This window comes from Peromyscus maniculatus, chromosome 6, assembly GCF_049852395.1.
Source record: "Peromyscus maniculatus bairdii isolate BWxNUB_F1_BW_parent chromosome 6, HU_Pman_BW_mat_3.1, whole genome shotgun sequence".
In the NCBI taxonomy this organism is placed as follows: Eukaryota; Metazoa; Chordata; class Mammalia; order Rodentia; family Cricetidae; genus Peromyscus; species Peromyscus maniculatus.
In genome coordinates this window covers 4,949,957-4,962,238 of record NC_134857.1, presented here as the reverse complement: position 1 = coordinate 4,962,238, position 12,282 = coordinate 4,949,957, and the positions used below count along the sequence as shown (strand labels likewise).

Here is a 12,282-nt window from a genome sequence, read left to right as displayed (position 1 = left end):
ATTCATTGTAGAAATTCTCTTCTTGCTCTCTTTTCCTTTGCTTCTCTCCTCTTCTCCCCTCTCTGCCTTCAGCAGATCAACCCTGGATGTATTTATACTAGATTTAAAAGACATACGTTAAATTTAAAACTATTAATTATCTGCTCATGAGAAAGACATTGCAGAAGTGTCCCCATCATACCTTTTGTCTTTTGTCGTGCTATCCTGGATGAATGAATAAGCAAATGCCCAGAGAGTCTTAAAACTAACACGGAAATACAGGCGAGCAAGGAACACGGAAGAAGGGGCACAATTGCCAAAGAGGGGGGCAGGATGGATGGAGAGACTCTGACACCTTTGACCAGTCTTGTGGGAGCCACATCATCTTTATTTGAAAGCACCATCAGTGTTAGTGTGAACCAAAACCTTGTATCTGCATATAAAGTCCCTGGACAGTCCTGGGGGTTTCTAGAAACTGGTGCCGTCCTGCAGTTGAACCCAGTCCTGCTGTTAAAGGACCCTGACCTGATATGGAAAGGCTTAGCTTCCCAAACCAACTCTTTCATCTAGTAGTTGTGCATCTTGCACAAGGCACAACCTATTTGCACAGCTCAGTTTCCTCTTCTGTGTAACGGGTGTGTTTGTCTTAGCACAGCTACAGACAACAAAACCCATTCTCACTAGCTAAAAGGGGCTTTTTACCTGAATGTGAATAACTTCACATCATTAGAAGGGCTAGATGGTTAAGTCCCCAGCCCTGTTTTCAGGTGTAATTTCTAGCCCCAGAACCGTTTATCTCAGGCATCTTCCTTGTTAACAGATAGATGCTTCATGCCAGATTTCTTTTATTATTTTATTTATTTATTTTATGGGGGTATGCATATGCTGTGGCACTCTTACGGAGGTCAGAGGACAATTATCGTAGTTGGTTCTCTCCTTCTGCCATGTATATGGGAATCAAACTCAGGTCATCAGGCTTGGAAGCTATGTTTATCCACAAGCCACCTCACTGGTCCCTCATGCAAAATTTCTGTCTCTTAAAATAATTGAATTTTTTTCAAATCTCCCGAGAGTATAAGCAATAAGACTGATACTGCATCAGGAAGCCCAGCCACAGGGCCACATGAGAAATATGTCTAAATTGTAGAATCTCTGGGCTTGAGGAGGCATAGCGGTGAGGAGACAGCAGTGGACAGAGCAGGCCAGTCATGCCATTTCCCATAGAGGCAGGGATGCATTTCTTGCACAGTTGGTGGGATTAGTGTTTGTGAAGGTGTTCCCACACCCACACCATCAGCAGACGCTTAGCCTGGCATACTTGCCAAGGGGGCACTCAACCGTGTTACACTCGTGTGTGTGTGTGTGTGTGTGTGTGTGTGTGTGTGTTTACAGCTCTAGAGTGAGTGAGTACAGAAGAGCTGCATGTAAGAGAGGCCCGTGTGTTTATATAACCCAACCTGTCGTTGATAGACCCGGCAAACGAAGAGCATTGAGGACATAGATTTTTAACAACACTAGCAATGAGCCTGACAAAAAAACAACATTCTAAAACACTGTATCCAGTTACTTGTCAGATTAACAAAGACATTTTACAAAAATTAAACAGCCAGTCTAATAAACCTCAGAAAGAATGAAATCACTGCCATGTCCCTGGAAAATTTCAAATACAGTTCTAATAATTAATGGCAAAAGAGAGACATCATAATCAAAATTAAATTATTGCACAACATTTTAAGTGAGTTATGTATGAAAATCGATGTGCGACAATGAAAACATTTATAGCCTTAAATTCTGACAGTTAGCAAAAAGAAAGGCTGAAAATTAATGATTTAATCATATATATTAAGTCATGCACAAATTAAACCCCAAGTGGAGTCACTGAAAAGACTAGAGATTGAGATTATTTTCATCGTGGTAATCAAGGAAACAGAGAGGGAATAAACAACATTAGGAATGAATGTGCTTCTCTGAGGATATAGCTCAGCTGGCAGAGTATTGTCCAGTGTGCCAAAGGCAACATCCCCAGCACTGGAATAATCCTGGGCATGATAGGCTCACATCTGTAGTACTGGCACTTGAGAGATGATGTAACAGGAGCCAATGTTGAACATCATCATCTTGGCTATAAAGAGGTCAGCTTGGAGTTCATGACATCTAGTCTGAAACAAATAAAGCTGATGTTAGTAAATATTGTTTTCCAAAGAAGAAAGATGTCATAACTACAGATGCTTTACTAGAAAGAGTAGCTGTTATAAACCATTTACTACTGGTAAATTTAAAGACACAAAAAGAGAATAAAGTTTTTTTTTTTAAGAAGAAATTCCATATGGCTATACCAGAGCTCCTCAGTACTAAAGTGCAGGTTACATGAAAATGGTGAGGTAAACACACTAGCTATATTCATCCATCTCTCAAGGATTTTACATGACACCGACCTGTTGTTCTACCAAACCTCCCTAGCATTGCTGTGTAAGTTTGATATTCCCAGCTTGTTCTTATTTGCTTAGCCTTTAAAAAAAAAAAAAAAAAAAAAAAAAAAAAAAAAAAAAAACTTTCCCTATAACAGTCATATGAGAATAACAAAAAATACATGTGTAATATTTTGGAAACATTTTTGCCTGGAAGACAAACAAGAAGACCCACAATTCTTTAGCTGAGAAGACACACAAATAAATCTAGGACCTGTCAATCAAACAGCCATAGAAGACTCGAATTTAGAAAGAAGTTAGTGCACCTCTTCAGCCTTTGTTCCTGTCTCTCTTGCAAGCCCTTGTACAGTAATCCTAGTGTCATTTCTGTTCAGTTCTGAGACCTGGCAGCTGTCACTGGTGCCAGTATTTTAGATAAATGACCAAGAAACCAATAATCAAGAGGATTTGCTTTTATCACTTTTGGAAGCCCAGCAGATGCAAAGGATGCTGTCAGAGGCATGAATGGAATGTCCTTAGATGATAAGCCATCAAGGTGGAGCAAGCCACTAAACCATCATTTGAATGTGGTAGATGTGGACCACCTCCAAAAAGTAGAGGTCCTCCTAGAGGTCTTTGAGGAAGAAGAGAGGAAGTGGACCAACCAGAGGAGCTGCCTCTAGTCACTTGGAAGACACATGGATGACAGTGGCTCTTCCACACATTTTAGCATGAATTCTTTGAGGGGACTTCTCTAAGTAAAAAGAGTACCACCACAAAGTGGAGGTCATACTCCTAAAAGATCAGGACCTTTAAGACCAGTTTTCAGCAGCAATGGAATGGGAGGAAGCGCCCCTGTGTCAGGTGAAAGAGATGCTACAGTAGCTGCGAAGGAACTCCTGCTGTCTCATAGAGACATGTATTTGTCCCCGAGAGATGACTGATATTCTACTAAACACAGCTATTCAAGAAGAGATTACCCAAACTCTGCTGAGACCAAAGATCATGCACCACGGCCAAGAGATTATACTTCATACTAGTTCACATGATGGCTACCCATCAAGAGGCTACAGCAATGGAGGTGGATGCAGTTGGATGGTGACCATTCCGATCATCCTGAGAGTTCCAGTGACTCACGCAGTGCAGCCCACACATAAGGACCACCTCCGTCTAATGGAGGAAGCAATCTAACTGCTTATCTGGCTGGGATGGGAAGGTAAAAGCTCCCCTTCTGAGAAGATTCTACAGCTTAGAGCCACAGGAAAGCAAAGGAGGCCTGCTGCTGCCTTCAGGGAGCTGGTAGAAGGAGAAATGTAAAAAAGTAGCCCTGTGGTGAAAACTTCCGCAGACACATAAGCAAAGTACTGTGGAAGAATGCTTGCCTTCTTCACACATGGAGAGGGGTGGATTCTGGTGTGTGTGTGTGTGTGTGTGTGTGTGTGTGTGTGTGTGTGTGTGTGTGTGTGTCCTGAAGAATGTAACCAGCTACTTTCTACTTGTAGGTTAAAAATGAGTTTTATTAAGTTAAATTGAAGTTTTTTAAGTAAGTTAAATTTAAGTTTTTGGTTGAAAGATTATGCCATAGAGTGACTAGAAAGTTGAAATAGGAATAAAAAACAAAACCAACAACAAAAGAAAATCCCACATAACCTAAAACCTTTAGTGTCCTACCCATTAAACTCTTCAAATTTGATCAAACTCAGAACATTTTTTTGACAAAACATGACTTTCTTAATGAGATTTTTTACAAGTATTGAGACATTTTACAGAATTTAATGGATATTAATATTTTATTTCCATGAAAAGAATCAGTATGATGGATGTGCAGAAGCCCAGACAGACTGAAGTAGTACTGACCTGAGCAGGGAGAACCTTCCTGAAAAGGGAACATTCAAGCTTGAAACACTGGATTTAAGCTCTGAACCCCTGAGATGGATAAATGTTCAGGATACTCCAATTTCCTCTTGACTGGTTCACACACTTCTAGTTCCTCTCCTAACCTCACCTAAGCCCTCTTTGCCTCCCAGAAAGTGGGAAATGTCCCTTTTAAAGAGATCAAATGAAATGGAGAGAAACCATATATTTTCGTCTGAACTCCCCATCAGCTCAGAAGGGAGGCGGCATCGACCTTACTTAGCTCCATACGCCTCACCTTTCAGCTAGTACCTTTGTGCGCCATCGGCTGATGCCAGCAACCCAGCCCCAGGTCTCCCTCTCTGCTCTCCCAGGCTTCTTAAAACTCAGACTCCCACAACAAAGGACAATTGAGGCCCCGTTAGTGCTCGGGTTTACTGAGAACTGAACCATAAGCAGATACCATCAAAACACATCCCACTTGTGACCTTTCACAGCCAACGAATTGGAAGGATTTTCCTTTGCTGGGGATTGAATTTAAAAGGACTTCCCAGGAGTGAAAGGTCGGCCCATGGAATCATGATATCCAGTTAAACACAGCTAAATAGAACGTTTTAGCATGACAATAAATGGAGTTATATTTAGCTGATTTGAGAAACTATCTGGCTGAGGGAAAAGCAGGGGAGCAGAGATTTTTCATCTCCCACCCCTCCTCTCTGAAAAAATAATAGAGCAGGGCAAGAAAGCACAAAGGTGAAGAATTTCACCGACTCTGCCTGGTGAGACTGTTTTTGCTTTCCCAACATCTACCATGTTGTGAGTAGGCTGTGTTGGTGGAACCGCATAAAGACCGTATTGTTTCCTTGATGCACATATACAATTCTGTTAGGGCGACTGGAGCAAGCTGGACTCCAAAGGAAGACCATACCCTCAAATAACTCCCCAGGCAGCTTTGATTTCTAGATAGGTAAGAGGTGAAAGCACATTTGCCAAACTGGCTTTGATAACAAGCGCATTCTTCATTAACAAGGAAAGGCTGGAGGGAAAGGATACTTGGCAACCCTGCCTCTTCACTTGAAATGCCCCCGTGTCATTCTGAAACAACCTCATATTTTGTCGTTGTTAACTAACAGATGGTTTTGTTAGCCAGTGACTGTGTCTCTAAATAACTCCCCACAATAAAAGGCTGTGACACCTGAGAGCAAAATGGGGACCATAAGTGGTAGCCTTTTACCTCTAGACTCTTACCTTGTGGTCCATTCTGAAACTTGATGTGTGTAATTGCAGCCACTGGGAAGGTGTGGAGTGCTGTAGCATCAGATCTGCCAATAGTTAGGAAAGATTACAGGTGAATGTTGCTTCTTCGAAGGGAAAAATATATTTAATTGAAACCAATTTAGAAATCAGGATCCTGTGAGTGAGCAGTGAGAATGTTTTCAAGGAAACACTGTCTCCTCTTGGCTGTGAGAGACCCATAATGTTTCTCTCCCAGGCTAAGTGTGCTATTTGATAGGGAAGCCACTGCTAATGCCTTCCCCTCAAGACCCTGTCCATTACACAAGAGCTGGTACACCAGGTAAGCATAATCTCACTGTGGTTTTCCAAAGCCATCACCTACACTGGGGATCCCAGCCACTCTGGATTTTCATGTTGGTTCAGTCTTTGTTGATATGGTCTTTTTCTTACAAAGTGCCCTTCTTTCATTTGATCTTAAAATATATATAATCTGATCTGTCTATTTATAATTTTGTTGCTTACCCTGAGTTACTTACTACCAAATGGGATGACCCAACCTGTGTGGGTAAGGCACTGACCACTTTCAAATCTATAGTTAGCAAAGAGTATGAGCAAAGAGCATCACTATAGTTGCAGAACTGATGCTCAGACCTCAAGCTCTTGGCTCCTGAATGTCTGTAGTTGAATAAACTCTCAACCTGTGAAGACACTGATACCATATGAATAAAAAGATAGCCTTTATACAGCTCAGTGAAGATGCCCTGTCAGAACATTGTGTTGAGGACACAACCACCTCACACAGTTGTTGACTTCTTCAAGCTTACAGGGATTTTATCTCCTTTCATATTTGTGTGTTTCTAATTTTTGTTTATTTATGGGGTATTGGCTTTTTTGTGGTGGTGTCCTCGTTATGTGGCACTGTTGCAACCTGTGGAGGAAAGAGTTTATTTGGCTTCCAGATTACAGTCCATCATCTAGGAAAGCCAGCTCAGGAACTCAAGCAGAAGCCTAGAGGCAGGCCCTGAAGCAGAGACCACGGAGGAGTGCTGTTTATTGCCTGGCTCTCTGTGGCTTGCTCAGTACTTTTTAATTTTTTACACAGGTTTTAATTGAGATAGAATTACATAATTTCCTTTTCCCTTTCTTCCTTCCGGCGCCTCCCATGTCCCTCTCCCACTCTCAAGTTGATTTCCTCTTTTTCTTTAATTATTATCCTTACTTGTGCGTGTGTGCCTGTGTGTGTGCAAGCACATGTGCAATTATATATATGTGTGTGTGTATATATATATATATATATATATATATACAACCTGCTGAGTTGCTATTTTTTGCTATTAGCATGTATGTGCTTTCAAGGCTGAGCACTCTTCATTGAATAGCCAATAAGGGAGCTAACCTCTGGGAAAGGCCATTCTCCTCTAAGCAGTCACTAGTTGCTAATAGTTCTTGGTCTCGGGGTGAGATCCCTTGAAAATTTCCCTCGTCCACGTTAACCTGTCCACTGAGATTGCCCTTGCTCCCATCTTGTCTATGCAGCCATTTCTAGGAGAGACTGTTTTCACAGCAGACTTCTTGGTATTCAGAGTCTTACAATGTTTCTGCCTCCTCTTCAGTCCCTGAGACGCAGGAACTGTGATGCAGATTTCTCTGTTGGGGTTGGGCTCCTCACAATCTGTTGATCTCTGTGTTTGTGCGCAGTTGTTTCCACTTGCTGCAAAGAGAGGCTTTTATTTTTTTTTCCCATGAGGGGTAGTTTCCATACTTTTCTAGGAAAGGTGGCCCATGTTTGCTCTTTAAGCCAGGACCCTGTCCAGGGGTGGTGCCCCTGAGAGTGGACTGGGCCCTCAGACTTCAGTCATTAATCAAGAAAAGGCACTACAGACTTGCCTGTAGGCCAGTCAGGTGGGAGCAGTTCCTCAGCTGTTGTTCCCTCCTCCCAGGTGACTGTAGTGTGTATCAAGTTGATAAAATAATCAATTAGGACAGGGTGAGAAGAGGGTATACTTATGTAGCTCAGGCTGTCTTTGAACCTACGGTATAGTGTAGACTGGCCTTGAACTCCTGATCCATCATCTAGCCTCAGCCTTCCAGGTGTAGGTATCAGAGATATATGCTTCCCTACCTGACCTCTGGCCTTGTCTTGCTCTTCCCTCCTCATGCATTATTGACCCCTCACAGTTCTTTCAACTCGTCTCTCCACTGTGATGTATTATCTGTAGAGTCCAGAGTTCAAAGTCTGTGTGAAAGAGCAGTGGATAAGAAATGCCCAGGAGTGACTCTACTTTTGTCCTACTTTCTGATAGATCCATCTTGTCCTCACCGCCCCCCCCCCTCCACCTCCAGCACACCCTGATGAGCATAACATCCTCATGCGGCAGTACCTGGAGCTTCTGGAGGTCCATTGTTTTACAACATGAAACAAATTGCTTTAATCAACTGATGTGAAACCTTTGAAACTTCTGGATCTCATGGCCCCTGCCTTCAGCCTGCTCTGATATGACATAACTGTAGTTTATGGCCTCCTTTCAGGCTGAGAATTCTTTGTGGTAGAAGTCTGCTCTCATCACTAGGTTGAAGAAAGGACTCTTTTTTAGCTTTATATTTGAAGTGGTCCATAAATGACTCCCGTGGGCATTTTATATGTAATGATTTAATCTCAAACCCTTGGTTGGAAGAGTTCCATTGCAGCTTTAGTCAGGCACTAAAACTGCCACTGCCAACCTCCCTTCTCCCTCAGAGATGTTCTACAACCAGGTCTGTGGCCATCATGACCACCCAACTTCACTCTGCTCTGCACCCTCTAGCAGCAAAGCCAAGGGCTCCGAGGATCTAGATGTGCAGAGTCTACATCATGGGCTTCTATGGAAGACAACTGGAATGCAACCCTTTCAGTGAAGGAAGCTATGGTATAGTGGCATAGAGGATCTCACATTTACACAATATTTTTGACAAGATCGGATGACTATTAACAAATGAAAAAAAGGGGAAGAAAGCAAAGGGTACTGTCATCTTGTCCTACAAAAAATACTGAGGGGCTAGAGAGATGGATAGTGGGTAAATCACTTGCTATTCAAGCATGAATACTTGAGTTCTAATCCCTAGACTCCATAGGAATGCAGGCATAGTAAGGTATATCTCTAATCCCAATACTCCATTGGGGAAATTGGAAGGCAGAAATAAGAGAAGCCCCCAGAAACTCTCAGACCAGCTAGGGGGGCATATGGACAACAATAAAAAGACCCCATCTCAAATAAGGTAGAAAGTAAGGGCCTACACTCAAGGCTGTTATCTGACCTCCACGTGTATGCCATGCTCATATCTGTGTACACAACCACACACACACACACACACACACACACACACACACACACACACACACACACACACACACACTTAAAAGTTTTAAAGTAAAGATATTGGTTGTTGACTATAATATTGACTATAATAAAAACCAAGGGGGTTGAGAAGTATTGGAATGAGGGCTAAGCAGGCATATCTTGTCTTTATTCCATTACTGATCAAGGTCTTGTTTGGTTTGCTCAGTGGAGCCCTCCACTAAGAAGGGGCACAGTCACTTAGCTAAACACACAACAAAATTCTTGTTTGAGTCACACTGTGGAAGTGATCAGTATTCTATGTATTTGGATTGGTTTACTTTGGCCCTTGGGAAAGCTGACCATGGCTATGTGAAGGAGGTCTAGACCAAGAAAGAATAAAAGTAAAAACAACTCACGTTTTGGAATGGAAGCCACCACTCACCAGCTGTAAGACCAAAGTCACTAAATAAACTGCGAGGGCTGGAAAACCTGACACTCTAAAATCTAACGTTTTCTCACTAAAATGAAGTGGAGAAATTTCAGTTGAAGTGGTCAGAGATCTGTCACCCAAGCCTTGGAACTGTAATTCTCAAACTTTGCTCATGTTACCCTCTATGTAATTCATAAAGAATGGAGAGAAGGCTGTTTGGGAGACAGTGATGGAGTCAGAAGTTGCCAACAGCAGCAGAACTTAAGAAAACCAGCTGCGCCTGGCAGTGGTGGTGCACGCCTTTAATCCCAGCACTTGGGAGGCAGAGGGAGATGGATCTCTGTGAGTTAGAGGCCAGCCTGGTTTACAAAGCAAGTTCCAGAACAGGGTCCAAAGCTACACAGAGAAACCCTGTCTCGAAATCCGTCCCCCACCCCTACCTCCAAAAAAAGAAGAAAAAGAAAACTAGCTGCTACTGTATGCATACGTTCTACCTTCAGCTCAGTACAGTTTTGAGATTTCAGCAAAGACCAATTGTTAGAGGCACATAGACCTTATATGTGATATATATATATGTATATATATATATCATTATATATATAATATATATATTATATATCTATAAAATGTGTGGAACTGGGATTGCTGTCAACTGGATAATAATCAGAAGACATAAGAAGACCTTTCAGGAATCACTGAGCCTTGGATCATATGCTCTCGTCTATAAATGGTAACAAAGTCTACCGAAAGCATTGGTGGAAACTGGAGATATCTTTTACAAAACATTTATTACAGTGCCTGGCACATCAGACCCAACAAACAGAAGTCACTTGAAAAGCCAAGTCTGAATCAGCAGTAGTGTGCTGAAGAACAAAGTGCACTCAAGCTAGACGTGACCTCATGGTCATCAAGACTGTTTACTGTTTATTTAGCAAGTTAGCCCAGCAAAATTTAAGGTCACCTCGGAACACAGCCCTCCACTGATCAGTAAAAAGTAAAACCTTCAACAAGATCAAACTGTCCCAGTACACCACTGTCTTATGAAGACCCATCTTGAGGAACTTGAGAGAACTGTAGGGTCAGGGCACAGGCCTTTTGTTCAATGATCACATCATGATCTGCCATTTCCCCATATCAGTAAATAACTCCACACAAATACATAGCACAAATACCAAAGTGGACACCTCAAAAAAGGCCACACACTTTATGAATAAGATGGCCCCACCTCATTGCTATATCAAGTGATGTCTTCTCAGTATAAAGCTACTCACACAGGGCTAAATTCCAATGCTTTGTCTCAGTTCTAGGCATGCAGGATAGTCCCTCCCAGGAGCATGGCTAAGAAGATGGAGCACTGTGTATGACCACCCAGAAAACCACACAAAAGGAGGACAATAATCCTCACAGGAAGTGTGAGAGGAATAGCAGAGAGAAAACAAGGAGTGAGGGCCAGGTGAACAAGCCCACAAATTTTACCACACCAGCAGGGAGACCATTGATCCCAGACAGAAAAAGAAATTCCAGGTTTGCAAAACTAATTTGTGAAATTTGTTTCATGTTTTTTCAAACATCATGAAAAGTGTAGTATTATCAATTAAAAACTTGGAAACACATTTATAAGCACTTTTTCTTTTTAAGAAAGTTTTTTCACCTCACTGTGGTACTATGCGCCTGTAATCTCAGTACTCAGAAGGCTGAAGCAGGAGGATTGCAAGTTGGAGACCCACCTAGGTTATAAGTGAGACCTTGCTCAAACAAAACAGCCTTTCCCAGCCCTGTATGGAACCCTTGGCCCTGTGTGCCCACTTTGCATTTACAAGCTCGCATAAATCATAGATGATGCTTTCAAGTCATGCTCAAAGGCACCAGGAGCCTTGAAGGTGTCTGACTTTGTGTCTTAAAGGCATGAAAAATTAGGCTGGCAATGATCCAAACTGGGGTCCAGAAAATCCAAACCCTTCCAGGATGACAAGAGATGCGCCGGGAACACAATAGGTCTGACTGAAAGCAGGCCACCAGGATGCAAATATCCAAAGCAAAGAAAAGTAATAATAATTACAGCTGGTCGCAATAGCTGAATCTAGGCAAGAAAGGATTCACTATATCACCAAAAAGAGGAGAGCTGATGTAAACATACACAGTACAAAAATAACATTCGAGTTTGTTTGATAGTGAGAAGTTGCCAGAAATAGATATTTGTTCTCACTCCTATGAGCATATTCATGGTTTGAAAGCCCAGATATATCTTCACCTCTTTCTGTGATTATGGAAAAGGGTGAACATAGGAAGCAAAGGAATAAGGGTACAAACTCAAAAAAGGTAGTCATAGAACCTACAGTGAGTGCTTACCACTGGTGCCCAGAAATAACAGCCACACAAATCTAGCAGCTGGTCAACCTTGGAGGTCATACCCACTAGCAAATTCAAAAGAGTAGCTGACAGAGTGTCACACAGAGAAAAATCAGAACAAAACTTCCCCAAAGGAGAACTGGCCAAGCAAGCTTGCTCTCGAATTATCTGGGCAGCAAATCTCTAAGTAATGTCCCATTTGGTGTATGCCTGGTGCTGAAAAGAGCAATAGATCACAATATTAGAACAATATCCACTGGAGGCAGGGTGGAGGGTGGGTGTTTCCAGATCCTGAGAAGGTACAGTTGGGATTTGAAAACCCAACCATTAAAAAATGGTGTCACCCTTGTAATTATAGCCTGGGTTTCACCCATGAGTTCTGAAATCCACTCTGGTCTCCTTGTCGAGAACCAGTTTGTATGCATAATTTAATCTCAGGATGTGGGAAACTGAGGCAGGAGGACTGAGGCTATAGAGTGAGACCCTGCTTTTTTTTAAAAAAAGTAAGTTTGGATCCGGCAGCCTTATGTAGCCACCCCCCACCCCATCCAAGTCTGGTAATACTTCTGCAACTAGGAAGATTCTTACAACCCAGAAATAGTTTCTTCTTAATTACAGAACCAGGAAGGCAATCTTGAGGAAGGTGGAAAGTGAAAATTAAGGAAAGGCTATAAATAGAGATGATGAGGGAAGGCACAAGCTCTGGTGC

General features: G+C 42.2%; 1 long non-coding RNA gene and 1 pseudogene across 1 annotated transcript in view; one reads left to right on the top strand and one right to left on the bottom strand.

The window, feature by feature from the left end:
- Positions 1–433: 433 nt before the first annotated feature.
- The window catches only part of LOC143273717 (uncharacterized), a 33,658-nt gene continuing 21,809 nt past the window's right edge, over positions 434–12,282 (bottom strand). The window contains exons 2-3 of the long non-coding RNA XR_013051903.1: positions 5,490–5,563; positions 434–2,138 (exon numbers count right to left, since the gene is read on the bottom strand). This is a non-coding gene — a long non-coding RNA (uncharacterized LOC143273717). The remainder of the gene's footprint in view (positions 2,139–5,489; positions 5,564–12,282) is intronic.
- Positions 2,353–3,544, top strand: LOC102910290 (RNA-binding motif protein, X chromosome-like; annotated as a pseudogene).